We start from the raw sequence: 9,001 nt of genomic DNA, 5'->3' as shown, positions 1-9,001 counted from the left end.
TAATAATATTTAAACACTTTTGTCTAGAAATAAAATTTTGCGGCATTAATGAACATATATACACGTGAATCGATTCTACAAAAATTTATTTAGTGCGAACTTCCGTAAAAAATTTCGCAAAATTACTTTGCGAAATTCCCTTAGAATATCGTTTCACTTGGGCACTAAGCGTAAAAAATGCATTAAGAAATTAGAAATATTAAAATATTTTAACAAAAGAAAATAACAAATGTATAATTGTACAATATATAAATAATATTTTCTTATGTAATGAAAATGTAATAGGTATAGACATAAATATTTCGTTTTATTCGAAAAGTTAAATTAAACAGAGTAGGGTGTCAAACCTTGAAACCGGAAACACTGCATGAATTTTACGTCTTGAAAAAACAATAATTTCGCCTTCAATTATTTTTTGGACAGATTATTTTAATTTATTGTTAAGTATTTAAAACTTCAATTGAAATTTATTATTTTCATTCAAGAATTGCAACAAGAAGTTTAGGAAACGTTCTCAAATGATGTCACGTTTTTGGTGGCGAGAGAGGGGGGGGGGGGATCTCTACTAAACTTGACACAAAATGCATTTTTCTCATGTAAACAAAGTCCTTAAAATTGAGTGACATCATTATACTAAACGTTCCCTTGGGCATTAATATAATTTTTTATAAAAAGCGAAAATTTTAAAAATTCAAAAGTTATGCTAATGACGAGGGTAAGTGTATACCATTTACTACGAGTGTACGACTTTAAGAAAAGTATTATTATTTATTACTATTTAATTACTGCGCGCAACATAACCTCCAAGAATACGTCAAATAACTTTTAAAAAATATGGTCCGCGATTTAGAATTTTTTAATTTGGAAAAATCAAGTTCAATGGCCTCGAAAACTTTAAATATGACACTAAGAAGAGAGGTTAATTGAAACGAATTAAAATAATACCACAAAATTTCAGAAACGACATTCATTTGGATTAAAATAATTATGAATTTTTGATTCAATTAAAATCATTTTAATGTGATTGAATTCCTTTTTATTAGAATTAATTAAAATATCAACAATATTTATGAAATAAAGGGAATTCAATTGTCCCCAAACCCCCAAACTGTATAATGATATTAAACATAATTAAATTGACAGGGTGGCCACATGTCAGTAAAGTCAAGGAAATGTCAGGGAAAAAAATATTTTGTCAGTAAAGTCAGGGAAATGTCAGGAAAAAAAATATTTTGTCAGTAAAGTCAGGGAAATGTCATAAACCGTCATTTTTGTCTTAAAACAACATGTACGTGAACTACTGTAATTTCTCGGTATTATTTATGTGGAAATTCTAATTCACAGAGTTTTTTTTGAAAAAACGAAAATTTCGCATATCCATTATATGCGGAATTTCCGCAAATATTACCGGTAAACTTTTCACGTGGGCGTCCCTGATTCCTTTCTGCCTTGTCGTCCAGAGTATACTTTCTCTGCCTGCAATGCTCTACACGGAGAGACCGAGATTACTAATTTTTGTATAAAATCACACTAGAATTTACTATATTCACATTGCAACCACCGGAAATAAGGGGACTTTTTGTATTTTTTACTATTTTCTACACTAAGTCACTAATCCCGACAAATGTTCACCAAATTAGCAAAGTTTCTTACTATTTCGTCCAATAGTTCCAAACAACTGTAGTAAAACTCAGAAACATTGTGTACGTAAAATTACTATAGTCGTTGTAAATGCAGAAAGAAAGAGTGAAAAGAAAAAATACGGATTTTTGTCGCCGGTTTCCCGTCAATTCTTGACTAGTGGAGGTAAACTGGAAGGATTTTTACATACACAGACACACACACTCACACACTTATATATTTGTTGTTGGATAAATATTTGAAGACACACACATGTTTATTTCACTTATATGTATAGACGCGGTTAATTAATACACTAATACACAACTGCACGCACGACAACGAATTTCACTGAAAGTATACATCTTTGTTTCCTTATATATTGAATGATGAAAATTTACAGCACTTACGAGAAAGCAGTTTACTTTTAACAACTTATTATAAGACATAGTTCTTGGGACAGGAATAAATGCAAAGTTTATTAAGGGGGTATTCTGGTGTTTCGGTTTCAAAAAATCGATTTTTTTTTTTTTGCATATTTCGGAAGTACTATATTTGGAGAATTCACTGTCTAAATATTAGCCCGAAATACCAAGTATTATGGAAGTAACATCTCATAGTCGAGATCAGGTTAGGACCGCACAGTGGGGAGAATCGTGAAAACATACCAAAAACATCAAAACATTCTTCGATTTACATAATGCTTGGTAGTCTTATGTTTTCCGGGTTGCTGATTACGAATCCGATGTCAGATTTTAAAAATTCAAAATGGCGGATCCAATATGGCGGCCGAAATTTTTAAAAATCGATCCAATTTGCCTGAAACTTGCAACTCGGGGGTTTTTGAGGTCGTTGATTACGAATATGATATCACTTTTCAAAAATTCAAAATGGCTGATCCAATATGGCGGCCGACATTTTTAAGAATCTATCTAATTTGTTTAAAAATTGTTATTCGGGGGTTTTCGGGGTCACCGATTACGAATCCGATGTCAGATTTTCAAAATTTTCAAAATTAAAAATAGCGGATCCAATATGGCGGTCGATTTTTTTAAAATTCGATTCAATTTGCTTAAAAATTATTAGTCGCGGGCTTTTGGGGTCGCTGATTACGAATCCGATGAATTTTTAAATTTTTCGGTCGCCATATTGGAAACGACATTTTGAATTTTTGAAAACTGATATCCTATTTGTAATCAGCGACCCCGAAAACCTCAGAGTAACAATTTGCAAGCCATTTAAATGATTTTTATTTTTCGTCCGTCATATTGGATCTGCCACTTTGAATTTCGAAAATTTTGAAATTTTGACACCAGATTCATCATCAGATACCCCGAATACCCATGAGTAAAAATTTTCAGGCAAATTGAATCGATTTTTAAAAAAATCTTCCACCATATTGGATCCGCCATTTTGAATTTTTGAAAACTGATATCAAATTCGTAATTATCGACCCCGAAAACCCCCGAGTAACAATTTTCAAGCCCGTCTGAATGATTTTTATTTTTCGTCCGCCATATTGGATCGGCCATATTCGAAAATACTGAATAAGTAATTCGGACTAAATATTTCAGTTTTACCTGAAAGTCAATTACTACCAATTCCGTTTTGATATTTCGCTAACTTTTTAATTCTTTTGAAATCCGTAATATTCTGAAGTAAGTACGTTTAAAATCAAATATCTATAGTACAGTTGATATAGCTGCGCGAAATAGTTGTTTGGCTCCGGCATTGAAAATCGAAGGTTCAAATCTTCGGACCGTCAAATTTTTTTCTACATAAAATTTTAAAACGGAATTCATAAGAATTAAAATATTTTAATTCTTTTCAATTTCTCGCTTCTTACTGGGTGACTGAACATCGTATGACAATGGATAGGAAGAAAACGAGAAGTAGCAGAATTCGTCCAAGTTTTGGTGATAAAAAAAGAAACTTTCGCGGTAATCGATACACAACGGGAAAAAAAATTGAATTTGTCAGTACATCATCTCGCAAATTGAAAGATAGTGGTGATTTTGATGTAACGTACGATGACACTTTTAATTATAGTTTGTTAAGCTTCAGTTTAGTTTTTACAGCGTTGCAATCTTTAGTGAAGTGTAAATTGTGTGATGGTGACGTACAATTTCTTAAAAAATCTCCGCAGGGATTAGGATTTAAAGTAGTCGTGAAATGTTCTTGCCAGGAATCTACAATAAACTCTTGCCCAATGATAAAAAATGCATATGAAGTCAACAGGCGATTTTGTTTTGCTATGCGGCTACTTGGTGTCGGTTTGGCTGGCATAAACATGTTTTGCTCAATAATGGAACTGGGTTCTGGAGTCAGTATAAGTTGCTTTTACTCATTGCTTGAAAAGATACATACTGCCGTAAAAGCCGTATCTGAGATGGTTTTAAAAAAAGCAGTGAATGAAGAAAAACAGAAGAACATTGAAAAGGGTTATCCAGAGGACGAGCTCACTGTGTCTGGCGATGGTTCATGGGCAAAGCGTGGATTCACATCACTTTTAGGAATTGTCTCGCTAATCGGAAAATATTCGAATAAAATTGTGGATGTGATAGTACTATCAAAAGTATGCAAAGCTTGTGAAAAGTGGTCAGGAAGAGAAGATACTGATAAATACTTGGAATGGTATGAGGATCATAAGGATAATTGTTCAGCAAACCACGAAGGAAGTTCGGGAAAAATGGAAGTGGACGGAATAATCGAAATGTTTAAAAGATCTGTGCAACTTTTTGGTGTGAAATATAAGCAATACATTGGCGATGGTGATTCAAAAACATTTACAAATCTATTGCAAGCTGATCCTTATGACGGCAAACCTGTAGTTGAAAAAAAAGAATGTGTATTACACGTTAAAAAACGTATATACAGACGTGTTAAAGACGGCAAAAAATCACTAACGCAGTATTTGAAAGCAAAGAAACAACTCGAAGAAGCCGAAAATAAGAAATCTAAAGGACAAGAACTCGAACGTGCACCGAAAAGGCGTAAAACAAAAAGAAATTCATCGGCTAATAGCGGTGCTGTAAAAATTAAAACTCTCTCTTTGACTAATAAATTAATGATAAAGCTCAGCACATATTATGGACTAGCAATTTTAAGAAACTCGGAATCTCTTGAAGAAATGAAGAAAGCTGTATGGGCAACGTACTACCACCTAACCTCCACAGACAAAAAACCGCAACACTTTTACTGTCCAGAGGGATTGACTTCGTGGTGCGAATATCAGAAACTCAAAGCTCAGAATCAACAAGATACTTTTTCACATCCACCCGCATTTGATGAAGATATAGCGAAAATTTTAAAGCCAATTTACGAAGAATTATCGTCGAATGATCTGTTGGAAAGATGCTTAGGAAAAAATACACAGAATAACAACGAAAGCTTTAACAGCTGCGTTTGGAATATGGCTCCGAAGCATATTTTCGTTGGAAAAAAAACATTAGAAATCGCAACACTAACAGCAGCATGCACATTCAATGAGGGATTTATGCCTATCTTAAAAATTATGGAGGTTATGGGTGTCCAAATCGGCACGAATGGTATGAATTACGCTAAAAAGTACAACGAGTTAAGAATTAGGAGGGCAGAAAAAAAAGCATCCGAAACATCGAAACAGGCCAGGTCTTCGCGAAGAGCGGATAGAGTCGCTGAAAATGATGCCTATGAAGAAACTGAAGGCCTGCTTTACGCACCAGGGATTGCCGATTAATGTAAGTATAAATTAAAAAAAAACTACAACCAAAATTTCTATTTTAAATTTCAAAAATGAAATTTTCGTCCGCCATTTTGAATTTTTTAAAACTAACACCGGATTCGTAATCAGCGATCTTCAAAACCCCCGAGTAACGAGTTTCATGTAAATCCGATGAATTTCTCAAAAGTGTCCGCCATATTGGATCCGCCATTTTAAATATTTTAAAACTAACATTTAATTCGTAACCAGCGACCCCGAATACCCCCGAGTAACGAGTTTTAGGTGAATCTAATAATTTTTAAATTTTTTCGTCCGCCATATTTGATCCGCCATTTTGAATTTTTAAAAACTAACACCGGATTCGTAACCAGCGACCTCGAAAACCCCCGAGTAACAAGCTTTAGGTGAATCTAATGATTTTTAAATTTTTTCGTCCGCCATATTGGATCCGCCATTTTGAATTTTTAAAAAATAACACCAGATTCGTAATCAGCGACCTCGAAAACCCCCCGAGTAACAAGCTTTAGGTGAATCTAATTATTTTAAAATTTTATCGTCCGCCATATTGGATCCGCCATTTTGAATTTTTAAAAACTATCACCGGATTCGTAATCAGCGACCTCGAAAACCCCCGAGTAACGAGTTTCAAGCGAATTTAACCATTTTTGAAAATGGTTTATAGTTGATTAATCAACTATAAATTAATTAATTAATTACTATTGTTTAACTTTAAACGCGTTTTTTTCGAAATTACATTTTTTATAGCTGCGGTGGTGATTAAAAAAAATCTATCCGTCCGATTGCTCTAATTTTTTTACAGCTTATTCTACACAACCATGGCTATGGCCCGTACTAGAATCACGTACTTTTAATAACAACTTTGTTTTATTTTTAACTTTTTGTCAATAAAAAACAGAATATTTTCGAACCTTTTTGTTTATAAGTCCGCCATTTTGTTATTTTTTAACAAAAATGTTTCATTCTAGTACGGGCCATAGCCACCGGCATATAGAACAATAATCAATTTGATTTTTTTGTTTCAGATGACGTCATCGGATGTCATCATCACCGCAGGCCACGTATATAAATATTTTATTGTTAAATTAATTGTTTAATAATTAATAAAAAATTTAATAAAAGTTTAAAAAAAAAATTTTTTTCAACAGTTGTTAACATAAATGAAAAGTTAGAAAAGTATTTAATCGGATTATATTTTATGTTGTATTAAAAAAAAAATTTTGAAATAACCTTCCAAAACAGGGCCGAACACCAGAATACCCCCTTAATTTATAATGGTCAATTTCTGAGATACCGAACGACCTACGTTTCACTTTATATTTAATTATTGTAGATAATATCCAAATTTATTTTACATACGCGAAACATAGTCACTGTCAATGATCGGAAGGCATCGGCTCATTTACGGAGATTGACGAGGTTAGCAACCAATAGAAATACAGGCGCCATATGACTGCACTCGCTAGCCACACTTGCTCACCAAAAATTACTACAGTGGATAGAAGATTTTAGTGGAAAATGTTTTCATTTGTCAGATTTTGTCTAATTAAATTAGAGAAAACTATAATCAATTTTCGCTACATTTACAACTCTTACACAAAATATTAAAACTTGCTATTTCAATGTAGCAAATTTATCTATTTCTTTTGTAAATTTATCTAATTCTGTAGTACATTATGCTAAAAGTCCCCTTATTTCCGGTCATTGCAACCGTTTTTAGTAATTTTTACGAATGTGGGTCTCTCCGTGTACTCCTATGTTTACATCTTTTATTTCATTATAAAATGCTTTTGATGCTTGCTTTTTTATTTCAATTCGCCGATAGTTTATAGTCTATTTCCTCGTGCCTTGAGGGGTCATCGTTCGAGTCGTCTTCAATCAGTTTATTTTAGGTATCGTTTCCTCATTTTCTTTACCTTTTTCCTCTCAGTACTCTTTTTTTCTCCTTCTAAAGAGGAGGGGACCTTTGATTAAAGTATTTTCAAGTTATTTCTCCATTCGGATTTTCGATTAAACATTATTCTATGCTGCTTTTTTCTTCCTTTTCTACCATCTTGAACTTTTTCGAAATATTTTTTTTCATAGGTCTTAATAATGAAAAGTGTTCTGTTCTTCTGTCAAACAGCTCAATTTAGACACAAGTGGTTAGTTTATTTTCAATGTGAAACGATTGTGCCGAATTTTTTTCTTTTGTTAAATCTTTCTTTTAAAGTTGCCAATTCTTCGCTATGTGCATACTCTAGTTTATTATTCCAGTCTCTTTGTTTTCTGAATTTGTGTAGGAGCTTAAATAACCTTCTCCTCATTAACTTTGTGTCCCACGTTTTTTTTCTTCTGCTATTAACACTTCTACTATTTTTTTGTATATTCTTTACATATTCTTTTCTTCTATTAATGTCTCGAGAAACAGCACAAGTTCCACATATTTTCATATAAATTTTTGTTCCTAATCACTAATTTTTTCAAATGAATTTATTTCATTAATTTTAATTTGCTTATAAAATAAATCCTACTCACCGTCTGTCACTATATCACTTGTGATATTGCAACATTGCAACTTACAAAAATTTGAATGATATTAATTAACTTTATATTATTATAATTATTATAATTAATATATTATATTATAATTGAGGGGACGGATTCTAAAAGGGGATACGCGTGGATTCACGCGTTTAAGTTTTGTCCATTAGGTCAATTTTTGAAACTATTACAAATTGCAATTTGAATTACTGAAGTTTGTAGAGAATGAAAATGCGCATCTTTTTTCTTTAAGAAATAAATTTATATCTTTTTTAGTTTATGAAATAATGAGAAAAAACTAAATTTTTGAAAACCAAAAAATTTAAATGTTTTACGTCTTTAACTCGTGCTGGCGTTTTTGATTTTTCATATTTTGTAATCAAACAAAAACGAACTTACAGATTAAGACTTCCTGAAACCAACTATACTTTTAAAACTACAAAATCTTAATTAATAAAAAGTTTATTAATTTTTTCGAAAGACGTTGCAAAAAATGTGTTTTTCTAACTTTCAACGCTTCGTTTATCGAGGAAATTTTAAGGTACAAAAAACTTCCAGTGACAAAGTTTTTCATTACTATACGGACAAGTTTTCCGTAAAATTTTATTAACATGATATGAATGCTTACAAAGTTATTAATGTTTAAAGCGTATGGTGCGTCAGATTTCTCACGCCTCGAACACATTGAGTCCCAAGGTGTTCGTTTGTAACAGATTAAGACTATTTTAGTTTATTCATTTGTTTACTTAAAAAAAATACAATTTTTAATGAAGTCACAGATAACTTTTGGAATCGCAGTTTAGTTAAAAACGATTATTTATTATTAAAAAGTAACTAATAATAATTAGCCAAAATCGTCTGAAGATAGTTAAAATTGACTGACATACAAATAATTAATGCACAGTTATTTTGACATTAATTTAAATGTTAATTAAACTAATAATTGTTGATTAAGAATAGTAAAAATATTATTATTTTAGTTATTGACTAGTTTTTTGCTATCAAAGTAATTATTTTTAAATAATATTTAACTATGAGATTATGACGATTCGGCTAACTTTATATAAAAGTAGCATCAGTTTATTTATTTTAACATGTATTCTAAGCAAAAAACATAAGAAATATTTTTTTAAAAAA

This window comes from Leptopilina heterotoma, unplaced genomic scaffold (assembly GCF_015476425.1).
Source record: "Leptopilina heterotoma isolate Lh14 unplaced genomic scaffold, ASM1547642v1 Lhet_24, whole genome shotgun sequence".
Taxonomy (NCBI): Eukaryota; Metazoa; Arthropoda; class Insecta; order Hymenoptera; family Figitidae; genus Leptopilina; species Leptopilina heterotoma.
This window is presented reverse-complemented; position numbering follows the sequence as displayed.